General features: G+C 41.7%; 1 protein-coding gene and 1 non-coding gene across 3 annotated transcripts in view; one reads left to right on the top strand and one right to left on the bottom strand.

Moving 5' to 3' along the window:
* The window catches only part of TIMM10 (translocase of inner mitochondrial membrane 10), a 53,191-nt gene that overhangs the window by 24,093 nt on the left and 15,745 nt on the right, over nt 1-13,353 (bottom strand). Inside the window, exon 1 of one of the 2 annotated variants that reach the window (XM_044084114.1) lies at nt 106-211. The exons of the other annotated variant lie outside the window; for it this stretch is intronic. The gene's annotated coding sequence lies outside the window, so the exon portion shown is untranslated. Of the gene's footprint in view, nt 1-105; nt 212-13,353 lie in introns of those variants that run through there. 2 annotated transcript variants of the gene reach the window in all.
* LOC122812474 lies at nt 530-636 on the top strand. Its single transcript, XR_006366461.1, has one exon. It is a non-coding gene; the product is annotated as a U6 spliceosomal RNA (small nuclear RNA).

Here is a 13,353-nt window from a genome sequence, read left to right as displayed (position 1 = left end):
CTCATTCGGCAAAAAGAAAAAAAAAACAGTAAACGAATAAATGTACACTTTTCCTTCCTACAGTTTCACACCACATAATTAACATAAACGTTACTATTTAATTACCAAAATCTCCTTCCGTGTCCTTCACTACCAGACCATGAGCGCAGAAGACCCCATCACTGTAACCCAAGCTGCAGCAATAAAGTTTATTGGAAAAAAGGGTCACATGATAGCAATAGTTTCCTGCGTCCTTGCGCTACAGTAAGAAAGGAGGCTCTTGTTTACTGACGACAAAAACACTACAGTAATTTTCCAGCAAAAGAACCCTGCTTACTACCAGGCAATTAAAAAGCTCTTTATTGCACGTAATCTAGAACTAGGATGCGAGAATCGCTTGCAATTTTTTCCACAATACTATTTTTAATTTATTGAAAGACGCAAAACATTTACGCTACAACATATACAATATGTAAAAATAATTGCTCACCCAATGCAAAATAAAGTCGTAACTCTCAAGATTTATATAGGCTAGCTAATCTTAACAATAGTGCTTGCTTCGGCAGCACCTATACTAAAATTGGAACAATACAGAGAAGATTAGCATGGCCCCTGCGCAAGGATGACACGTAAATTCGTGAAGCGTTCCATATTTTTCTTGCATTTTCACAAGTTTACTTAGTACAATATTGTCTGCTCCTTTATTACACTTTTCCTTACAATACGCCCTCCTGTTAAACTTTCCTTCCAAGTCAGCTAGCAACAGTGCCACATTTCATTAAGATTCATAGGAAGTTAATAGGGTATTGGCTCTGAGGCCCTCCTTATACGCCAAGCCAAGAGTTTAGCCCATGTTTAGACAATAGCACCCGATATCCCTGTCCAGCAGGGAGACGGGTGGAATCCCAGGATTAATTTACTGACATTTGTTGAGTGGGAAAGTCTACTGGGTCTGAGACCCATTTTCAGTAGAGGCCTGGGGAGAAAAGCTCTACAAGAAATACACTAGAGAATTTGGAATTTGGACATTGGGGTTTACAGATATCATTAGGCACATGCACAGAAGTTAAACACAATGTTTCAAAAAGATGTCCAATACAGTACAATGTCGAGTCTTTCGGCTTTTCCCGGTTATGGGTCGCTCGCCACAGCAGAACTCCGGTCCGCTAATGATTGGTAGTTGATTTTACGTGCCGAGTTACCAACCCTGACGCACATCCTTCAACGAAGGTACGCCCATTCACGCATGTCTCCAAGCAGAAGACGCTCTAGCTGAGAATTGAACTGGACAGCGTCTTACTGTGAGGCAACAACGCTACCGCAGCACCACCACCGCGGGTATGTCCAATACAGTACAATACAAAATTCAAGTAGTGCAAAGTTCAAAATACAATACAGAATACAAATTTAGATACAATAATACAAGAGTTAAAATTTGTGTTAAGTAAACAGTTTTGCAATGGAGAAAGGGAGTACTTAAAACCTCTCTCCTATCCTACTCTTTACAAATCACTACCACCCTTATAGAAACATAATCCTTTTTCCTCTTATAATACCCATAGTACCTATGTTTAGACACAAAACTATTACCCTTATATGCACTCCTACCTTTTCTATCTATATCCTATGTCCTAACCACCTATGAACACCTCACCTATACTACATTTTACCACCCCATTAAGCAAACTTCATTCCCAATTGAAGCAACCCCCCTAGACCACATAAACATAACACCTACATCCATCTACCTACTACCTTGGTACCATAGACTATCCCACATTACCCATCTCCAAGCTAGGAAAGCATCTAACATGCTCTGTAAATTCCTTCAGCTCACACATAGACTTAAAACAACACCTGTTGCTACATGGTGACATTCACCCCAACCCTGGCCCTAACAACAAATACACCACAGTCCCCTTAGATCAGATCCCCTCCACTTCATTCACCCCCATAAGGACTCCTAACTCCCTCTATATAGCCCATCTTAATATAGAGAGCTTAAACAATAAAATTGCCAGCCTTCATGCCCTCTTAGAAGTTTATTCATTTGATATCCTATGCCTAACAGAAACTTGGCTAAAACCTACAACCCTAGACAATGAAATCACCCCACCAGGATACATCTTGAGATTAGACCGCAAAACCAAAATGGGTGGAGGGGTAGCAATACTGTACAAATCAGGGCTACTAGTTACTTCAGTAGATGCACATCTACCTTTATCCAGTAACGCTGAAATAATTATTTCTAAACTTCAGATCAATGCCTCCAAATCCATCTACATAATATGCTCCTACTTTCCTCCTGGTAATAACAGTACCACCCTAGAAAATATCCTTAACTCATAGGTTCATACTACGCTATCTGCCCTAGGGCATTTATAAGCCTAGCCAGAGTGTGTGTGGCTTTCACCACCCCTTAGGATGAGAATACTATACCCATTAGTTTGCTGTGTCTCTGTCCAGCAGTGCCACAGATGATTCCCGGGGTAAACCTACGATCTCCCATCCACTCGTCAAGATTTCTTTTGAACAGAGTCAGTGAGGGGCTCTGCCTCACATGAACTGGGATTCTGTTCCATAGTGTAGGGAGTCTCTGGGTGATGAATCTGTCCCTCTAGCATGTCCTATTTATATCCGTGTTGAGGTTTAAGTCTCTTGCTCTCGTGGCTCTGGTGGATTTGGATTTTTTGAGGTGGAGCATGTCCATTAATTCCGGGTTGGACATGGCCTTGTATGTCAGGCACAGATCACCTCTGAGCAGACAGTATGCGACTGAATAGAGCTGGAGTTTCTTCAGTCGGGCAGCGTATGACATATGTTTGAGCCCCTTTATCCTTTTGGTGAGGAACTTTTGGGGTCTTTCCAACTGCTGCAGGTGTCGGGTAAGGTACATTCCGAATGGGGCGTTGTACTCTATCATTGGTCTGATAAGTGAAGAGTACAGGGATACAATGATCTCTCCTGATCTGGATGTGAATCCCTTCATGATCAGGTGGGCAATGTAGAAGGTCTTCCTAACTACTTTGGCAATGTGAGTGTCAAAAGAGAGGTTACTGTCAACTTGGGTCCCCAGGTCCCCGATAACTTCTTCCGTGTTTAATGGATTACCACCTATGTGGTAATTAGGAGTTACCTTGTTTTTCCCAAAAGGTATGACTATACATTTTTTGGCATTTAGCTTAAGGCCATGGCTCTGGCACCAATTATCCATTTCTATGAGACCTCTCTGGAGGATGTCTGTGTCTGATGGAGTGTCAATTATGGTGCCCAGTTTGCAGTCATCTGAAAATTTTGTCAGCCACAATCCCCCTATGTCTGCCTGCACTTCAGAAAAATAAATGCCGAACAAGAGGGGGCCCAGGACTGAGCCCTGTGGGACACCGCTCGTGACCGGCTTAGAGTCTGACATGGCACCAGCAACTCTAACCCTGTGGGTTCCGTCTGTCCTTGAGCCAGTTTGCAACCCATCTTGTGACATATGGGTTTACATCTAAGCTGGTGAGCTTTTCTATGATGCCCGAGTGGGGTATTGTGTTGAACGCTTTGCTAGGTCAAGGTAGGCTGTGTGAACTGCCTTACCCTCATCAATGGCCTTAGTGACTGTTTCGAAAAAGTCGACCAAGTTCAAGAGGCAGGATCTGCCCTTAAAGCCAAATTGGGTAGGATCCAGTGTCTGTAGGTCCCCAATGTCTTTATTTATGAGTTCCATTATGATCCTCTCCATAGCTTTGCAGACAAGGCTCGTCAAGCTTATGGGGCGGTAATTTCCAGGGTCCGCAGAAGCAATGCCTTTGTGGAGTGGGACCACAGTTGCCGTACGCCATTCTTTGGGTACGTATCCTGTAGTAAGGCTAAGATTAAACAGCAGCCTTATGTGTGGGTTTAGTTCCTCATTGAGTTCGTGTAGCACACAGCCGGGGACACCGTCCGGTCCCATTGATGCTGTGTTTTTTGCTTTAGAGAGAGCAGCTCTCACCTGGGCATCTGAGATGTTTGGGAGGCTAGACTCTGGTGGGATAGATATTTCTACTTTTGGGGGGGAGGGAGGGGAGAAATTTGCACTGAACCCGTCTGCCAGTATGTTGGCAATGTCTGTGGGGTCAGTGATTTTTGTATCATTTTGGACTAATTCTGAGCATATCTGGGAGTTTCCACCCAGGTTTCTAACATAGCTAAAGAAGGCCTTATGATTGTCTTTTGTGTCATTAGCGATTTTTCTCTCAAAGTTGGCCTTGGATGATTTTATGAGTGATCGTAGTTTTTTGCTAGTAGTGATCAGAGATGCCTTCCCTTTTAGGGATGTTGCTCTGTCATGTAGTAGCTTTCTCCTCTTGTTGTAGAGTTTGTTTATGGCTGGGGTCCACCAGACCGGGCGCCTGCCTTTGGTGGAAAGGGTCTTGATTTTATTAGGGATTGCTTGATCCATACATTCCTGGAGGTGCTCGTAGAAGGCATTTGTAAGGGTTTCAGTAGCGTGGGTTGTGGTTTCCACTGGCTCAGGGGCCTTGAAGGATACCACTCCAGTCTTAAGAAGTGTGAAGTTTGCTTTTGAGACGTTCTTCACTGTGGTCTTTTGCTGGGGTTGGGGGCGGGATGTGGATCTCCAGTGAGATTAATTTATGGTCTGATCTCACCAATGAGGGATATACTTCCGGCGTGGAGCATTTTGTCCCCATGTTTGTGATGATCAGGTCTAGTATATTTTCTCCTCTTGTGGGAATGGTGACTAGTTGTTCCATAGCATTTGAGTTTATGAACTCCAGGAACCTTTGGACTAGAGTGTTGGGGCTTGAGTAATGTTCCCAGTCTATGTTTGGGTAGCTGAAGTCACCCAATATGATGGTGTTTGGAGAGACATTCATACTCTCCAGTGTCTTCAGGAAGGCTGTGTGGGTTTCCTGAGTTTGAGAGGGTGGTCTGTAGCATGCTGCAAACTGTAGGGCAGTTTTACCTATGGTTAATTGCACCTGGATGGTCTCCGATGCTTCGTGTGTTGCCACTAACCTGGAGGTGTGGTATCCTTTAACTGGCTTTCTACTTCCTTCCCTCAAGAAACCATAGTGCTGGGCGACTTTAATATAGATTGGAACAACTGTACTTCAGCCAACCCTACCACTCACATCAACCTATATGGTTTCTCCCAAACTATTACCACCACTACCAGAATCCATAATCCTAATACAGAAAGCACCTTAGACTGGATTCTGATAAATAGTCATCCCCTTGCATATAAAGCAGGTACCCTTTCTGATGACATTAGTGACCACTCACTGACCTATATAATTAGGCAAAAGATCAATATTCCCAACCTAACCTTATATAAAACTACCCGGACTAACATAAATTTTAACCTAGAAAGCTTCCAAACTGAACTTAAGGCATGCGACTGGACACCCTTAAAACACCTCCAACTAGAGGAAGCAGTGTTATATGTCAAACACCAAATTCCTACAAATCCTGGACTACCATGCCCCTATTCGCTCAATCAGAAATAGCACTTAAACTGCTCCATGGCTGTCAAAAGAGACGAAGTACAAAATCCTACAGAGAAACAAAATCTGGGTCAAATGGAGATCTTCAAAAAACCCAACGGACCATCAAACATTTAGACAGATGAGAAATGCTACTAAAAAAAATAAATTCTTGACAAAAAAAACCTACTCTCAACTTCAACTTACTCACCAACATAAACCACAAATGTACTGGACAAGAATCAATACACTCCTCCATCCAGGGCACTCCAAAACACCACCCACAACAATCCCAAGCTTATTGCAGATGCCTTTAATACCTTCTTTACGGAAGCTGTCCAATCTCTAGCTAATTCCATAGCCCCTGTCAGCACAAACCTGCCTTTCATCACAACTAGCTTACCTCCCTCATTTCATTTACAACCTGTCCCAACATCCCTAATCTGCACCCTACTTCATAAACTCAAACCATGCACCCCCTCAGCTGATCTTCCAGCTGAATATCTGCAACTAGCAGCCAAAGTTATGACGTATCCCAGTTCCATCCTAATAAACAGAACCATTACTGAAGGAACCATCCCTTCTATCTGGAAAATCTCCCATTTTATCCCAACTACACAAGGGTGGTAACGCGACAGAACTCTCAAACTATCGTCCAATAGCCTTACTCTCTCCTTTAGCAAAAAATCATGGAAAAATGCATCCGACAACTACTAGATCACCTACTCCAAAATAATTTACTAGCTAGCTGTCAGCACAGCTTTAGACCATTCCATAGCACCACCACAGCCCTCTTATTCTTCTCTGACTGTATTAACAAAAATCGTAATAACAATACTCTAACCTCAGCACTGTTCACTGACCTCTCAAAAGTCTTCGACATGGTTAACCATCAGCTACTTTTAAACTTACTTAAATCCCTCTCCCTTGATACACAAGCACTACTTTGGTTTAAGTCCTACTTAGAAAGTAGGCAACAGGCTATGCTCTGGGATAACAATCTATCCACACATCTCCCGGTTACACTTGGTGTCCCTCAAGTATCTATTCTTGGCCCTATCCTATTCTCAATATTTATCAACAATCTTAATGAAAATATTCCCTCAAGCTACCTGCATACAATATGCAGATGACTCCACACTGATATGCTCCGCTACTTCTGTATCCGAACTCCACTCCCTAACCCAAAAGGTAATTAATACAGTGGAAAACTGGTTCCTACAGCGCTGCCTCCTCCTGACCCCCCCCCCACAGCGCTGCCTCCTCCTGACCCCCCTAAAAATATATATTACTCTTCACTCCAAACACAAAAGTCCCCCCCCCCCAATAAACTTCACAATTTCTTCTAATAATGGCACAGTCATATCTCCTGACCCAACCAACTCTTAGGAGTTACAACTGACCACAACCTTAACTTTGACAAACACATTAACTCTACAGTAAAAACAGTAAATAGAAAACTAGGCTCTCTCTATAGGATTAAACCATTCGTTACTCCAACAGCTAGAACTACTATTGCCCACACCCATCTTATCTTCACCCTCCTCTATGCCTCACCCCATTTTTACCAATCTATCCAAAACTAACCTCAACAAACTGGCAACCTCCTATAACAATATTGCCAGATTTGTCACAGGCTCCCCATTTAGACCCCACCATCGTCACAATCTAAAACAGCTAGGTTGGCTGGAACTTCATAATCAGCTTCAGTTTCACCAACTTATTATTGTCCACAAGATCTTTCATCATACTAGCAATACTCCAATACTCACTAGCCTTATCACCCCCTATAAAAATCTTACGACTCTACACTCTGCAACTAAATTACTTGTAGCCATTCATAAATCCAACAATAAGGCAGGAGACTCACTGTTTTCCTACACTATGGGGAAAACTTGGAACTTACTTCCTAGTGAACTCTCATCTCTTCCCTCAACACTACTTTTCAAAAAGCAACTTAAAGTTTACCTTAATTCTCACTGGCTATGCTCATGCACTAACCCAGATTAAATATCCTATCCTGCTATGTTCACTGCTTGATTATCCCACTACTGCTGTTTTCAGTCTACCTTCCTTCATGAACCTCAGGAAATATGATCTGTAAGCTACTGAAGTCCGTCTTGATTTAGTCTTTACAGGGAACCTCTATAGAGTATAAACTCGCTTAGCAAGCTATCAACTGTATAGACACATCCCTACAAACACTTGTTTACTTCTTTAAATATATGTTAGTAACCTCAGTACAATGCTATACATAACTACGTCCAACCCTGGTCTTACTATTTATTGTACAGTACAATACTATATGTAACAATTTGCATCCCTGGTCTTACTATCCACTGTACTACTGTTGCTATTATCTCTTTATTGAAGCTTATCTCCCCGGGCCTCTACTGAAAATGGACATATATCCAGTTAGATTAGCCCGGTCAACAAATGTAAAATAAAAATAAATAAAATAAAGGGAGTGGAGATATGAAGAGTATGGTGTCGCATTTATGGTGGTTTAGTAGTGATTAGGCAGGAACAGATAGGATTACTAAGATAATGGTCTCTTATTGCAGTTTTAAAAGATTTGAGAGAGTCTAGTTGAGTGATGTGCAAAGGCAGAGCATTCCAAAGATTAGCAATGCTGAGAGAGAATAAGCTTTGACCAGCTCTTTTAATTTGGTTTGGTTACGCTTAATAGGTGTTTACTTGTAGACCGTAGGTTACGGGATGGGATGTATGATTGTAGGATAGAATGGAGCGCTGGGTGGTTGTTAAGACACTGAATATTAATTTGTGAGCAAGCGTTAGTTGGATATAGTGTAGTTAGTGGGGGAATTCAAGACATTTCAATACAGAGAGAGAGTGGCTGGTCATGCCTGAGGCAAATCTAGCTATTTTATAGTAGCAGAACTGAAGTTTGTTGAAGAGGGATGTGTGGAGGCTAGTCAAAATAGGGCTTCCGTTTAGGAGGGAAGGAATGAGCAGAGTGTTAGCACGTTTCAGTTTAGTAGAATTATCCATATAAAGTTTGTGACAGTAGAGTTTCCCTAGCTTAAATGATTTTTATTTTATAGAATTAAGAATGTGCTGCTCCAAGCCGAGTTTGTCATCAATAATAATGCCTAATAGTTTTGCTGACTTAACTATTTCAATTTTTGTGTTGTTTAGTGAGAAAATTCTGAAGTCTGAGATAGGTGGTTTTGTGAAAAAGCAGGAGTTTGGATTTTTTGGTTCGGTAAAAGTTGCACATCGTTTAGCCAGGTTTCAACAGATGTAAGCGCATAGAAGATGATGGCTGAATCGTCTGCATATTGTATGAGTGTGCTATGTTTGCATGCTTTGTGAAGGTCATTAATAAATATACTGAATAGCAATGGTAGTATTTTCTATTTCCCATCCAGTTATCCACGTTGCAATTAAAAATGGGCAAAGAGGTACTCAGTTTGATGTAGAGAGAGTCTATTCCACAGATGGGGAGGGGGGGTCTCTGGGACACAAATCTGTCCCTTTGACAAGTCCTATTGATGTCACAGACCAGGATGAGGCTGCATGTGTGGGTTACTCGAGTGGCGCTTGACTTGCAGATATGCAGCAGTCCCCTCAAGGTGAGGTCTGAGATCACCTTGTATGCTAGACAGAGGTCACCTCTGATGAGTCTGTATGAAACTGAGTAGAGGGATAGGGCTTTTAGTCTGTCTGTGTATGGTAGATTTTTGAGGCCCTGGATTCTCCTGGTGAGGAACCTCTGTGGTCTGTCCAGCTGCTGCATGTGCTTTGTGAGGTACATGCTGAATGTGGTGTTGTTCTCAATAACGGGACTTATAAGGGAAGAATACAGGGATGTTATGACTTCCTCGTCCCTAGACGAGAAGCTCTTACTTATGAGGTGGGTCATGTAGAAAGCTTTCCATACAATGGAAGCAACATGGTGGTCAAAAGTCAGGTTGCTATCAATCTGGGTGCCCAGATCGCTTACGACTGATTGCGTGCTTAGGACATTGTTATTGCTGTGATAATTTGTGGGGACCTCACTCTCCCCAAAGGGGACGATGATGCATTTTTTGTATTCAGCTTGAGGCCATGTTTCTGGCACCAGTCATTTGTCTGGGTGAGACCCTCTTGGAGGATGTCCACATCATTAGGGGAACTGATGACAGTGCCCAGCTTGCTATCATCTGTAAACCTGGTCAGCCGTAGCCCACTGCTTTTGGCCTGCACCAAAGAAAAGTATATTACAAATAACAGAGGCCCCAAGATCGAACCTTGGGGTGCGCCACTTGATACGGGTCTACTGCTTGAGGTAGCTTCCTCTATTTTGACTAGGTGGGTTCTATTAGTGAGCCAGTTAGCTACCCATCTGGTAATAAACAGATTGATGCAGAGTTGAGAGAGTTCATCTATTATGCTCAAGTGAGGAATAGTGTCGAAGGCTTTGGCCAGGTCAAGGTAAGCGGGGTGCACTGTCTTCCCCTCGTCCATGGCTTTGGTGACTGTCTCAAAAAAGTCAACCAAATTTAACAAACATGACCTCCCCATGATGAAGCCAAACTGTATGTGATCAAGTGTTTGGAGGTTGCCAATGTCCTTGTTAATGAGGTCCATGAACATCCGTTTCATGGCCTTGCACATGAGGCTAGTTAGGCTGATGGGTCTATAATTTCCAGAATCGGCAGACACTCCAACTTTGTGTAAAGGGATGACAATGGTTGTCCTCCACTTAGCTGGGACAAATCTGGTATTTAGGGTTTGGTTGAATAGGGCACATAATGGTGTGGCAAGTTACTGTCTGAGTTCATGTAGGATGCAGATTGGGAACCACAAACAAGCCCAAACCACGAAAAGCCCAAATAGCTGGGACAAAGGGGGTGGTGTGGTCCTTATGTGGAAAACAATTACGTAAAGAAATAGATTTTGGAGACTTCAACATATGCTCACAGCTCACTAAATGAACTGAATGGTGCATATAAGAAAATCAGGGGTTATTTACAAGATCTCTTTATAGATGGGCTTATTATAGTAGAACACCAATTTATTTCTGTTGAATATCCCATCACCCCTACTATTTTTGGTATACCAAAAATACATAAGGACACACACCAGCCCCCTTTACGTCCAACTGTGGATGCTAGAGGCTCAATTACCCTACCATTAGCTAAATACCTTGACTTGGAAGTTACAGAACTGCTAAAACTGAACCTTTATTGTGTGTAGATTCTTGGGATTTTTTGAAAATGATAAATTCAGTTACCTTTGACAGTTCTTATATTCTTATAACCATACATGTAAGGAACCTTTATACCGTTATCCTTCATGATCTGGGGATTCAATGGTTCTGTGACTACCTGGTGAACAAAAATTTTCCATAGGATAGAATTAAGTTGCTTGAGCAGTTGTTAGAAATGGTCTTAAACAACTTTAATTTTGTTTGAAAAGAAATATTACATCCAAAAAGAAGGGGTTATGATGGGTGCAGCATGCGGAGGCATGTATGCTAACATCGTGATGCTTGAATGGGAGAAAAGATTTTTTTAACTGGATCACATTTTTTCCCATTCTGCCACCTATATACCCACTTTTTGGATGACATTTTTATTCTTTGGAATGGACCAAAACAACTAATTGGATCATCCCTTGAATATATTAATAATTCAACTCTCTTTTTGAAATTCACACACACTGTTAGTGAAACAGAAATAGCCTACTTGGACATTTTACTGAAAAAAGATGTTCAGAACAATAGATTTGTGTCCGAAATATTTTGCAGAGAGACCTATTCTAATAACCTTTTGCATTTTACAAGCTGCCACCCCTATACTCAAAAAAGAGGGGTCTTAAAAGGACAATTTGTTAGACCTGCCCAAATGGTCACTCTGCATGACAATTTTTTGAATGAATGTCAAAACTTGAGCGGAATGTTTGCAAGAAGGGGTTACCCACATCGATTAGTGGAGAATATCATGAATGAGATTATTTTTAAAAGAGATAATGGACATTTCATCCCTCTTTTAAACACAGAAGTTAATCCTGGTGATAACCTCATTCCTAATACCCACAGGAGTGAGTTATTAGACCCTACACAAACACTTGCTGAGACACGCAATGAGAAGACAACAACAATTCTAGATCCTGTTTTATAACAACCTTCTCTTGATGCCTATTACATCAAGAACATATTAGAGAAGAAATGGAAACGTTTAATAAGTGAAATTGATGTAAGGGGGACCTTAGGGGACAAACCCATTTGTATGTTTTGAAAAGGGAACAATATTAAAACCTTATTAGAACACCAGCGTAGACTGCATCTAGCAGGGCATATGTATAAATGTGGCTCTTCCAAATTTTGCCCCTATATATTGGAAGTGAATGAAACTATTATTAATGGGATGAGACTTAAGATCAAGGAAAGGTTTGGTCTATATTAGAACATTGATGTTTCAGAACTTCGAATGTTCTACTAGACACCTACTAACCAAAAACTGACAAGACAGAAAATTGAAAACAGCGAATTTTTTACTAGGGAAAAAATTTGCTGATCCAAAACACATACACACAACACAAACACACCAAACAAACAGCAATCCACACACATACACCTAAAATTCTACATCTAAACCTACACTCCGAATTTGATCGAAAGTTTGTTTTGTTTGTTTAATTTAACTGTTGAGGCTGCCCACAAACGTGTGCTAGCCTGTGTAACTGATTTATTACTGTTTCTGCATTTTCTGTGTGTTTCTATCTAAAAAAAAAAAAAAAAAAAAAAAAAAAAAAATCCTTGTTTTCCCGCCTCTCCTCGACTAGTTTAGACCAGTTTACAGGCTTTGCTGTATTCTGGGCTGTGGTGTAGTTCCTGTGTTGTCCATTACCTTACTTGGATAGAAGGAAGTTTCTTTGCTCACCAGTGGGAGTGGGGAGCCTTGAGCAGACCTCAGCACAACAAGTTGTTTTGGACCATTTCTAACTCTTTTAAAGTTCCCCGTTTAAAATCCGCGTTTGCATGGCTTTGCGCGGTTGTGTGCATAGCGCAGCGCCGGTTAAACAAGGTTAAACTTCTTCTGGCTCTGCCAAGTCTGCTCTTCAAATTTTCCCTTAAGGCCCTTAGTATAATCAGACTACTCTCTATATTATAAGCCTAGCACTTGTTCTCCAAACTTCTCTACTAAGTAAGCACTCTCATACTAAGTAAGCACTACATCTCTCTATATTATAAGCCTAGCACTTGTTCTCCAAACTTCTCTACTAAGTAAGCACTCTCATACTAAGTAAGCACTACATCCACCTACCACCCCTGTGAATATCCACTTCCCTTAAAGGCACAGCACTCCCTTATACTGTTCTAGCATGTTGAGTGGTAGATTACTGGCATCCTCTCTAGTTCAGCTGGTTAATCTGGGTATCTTGAGACAATGCTACAATTGTCTCATGTACACAGACAACCCTCTCCTCCTCCCAACAAACACAAATACATGTGAGAGATGTAACTATATAGCCAAACTGGAGGCTGAACTCTCTCAACTCAGGGCTGGCATGACCAGACAGGAGGAGGTGGTAACCACACACACAACAAACCCAGTCCCACATAGACCTGCCACAACTGCAAACCAAACACATAACACAAAGACATACTCGGAGGCTCTAATAAAAAACTTACCAAAACAACAGAGGCTCCCAAAGTAGACATCCAAAAATCCACCACCTCAAAACAAAACACATGCAACACATACTTCAATAAATCAGTGTGTCAATCAATCACAGCCCTTAAGGCCAAACATCATGCCTGATACACTAGTAATAGGTGACTCTATAGTCAGACACACTGATGTCCCGCTTACTAGGCTGAACAAGGAGAGGGTGACTGTGAGCTGCCTATCGGGAGCTAGGATCCGCCACATGACACACGCACTCAGGT

The sequence above is a fragment of the Protopterus annectens genome, chromosome 9.part0, assembly GCF_019279795.1.
Source record: "Protopterus annectens isolate FY-2018-M chromosome 9.part0, PAN1.0, whole genome shotgun sequence".
NCBI lineage: Eukaryota > Metazoa > Chordata > Ceratodontiformes > Protopteridae > Protopterus > Protopterus annectens.
Note: the sequence above shows the minus strand (reverse complement) of the source record. Positions and strands in the feature narration are given on the sequence as shown.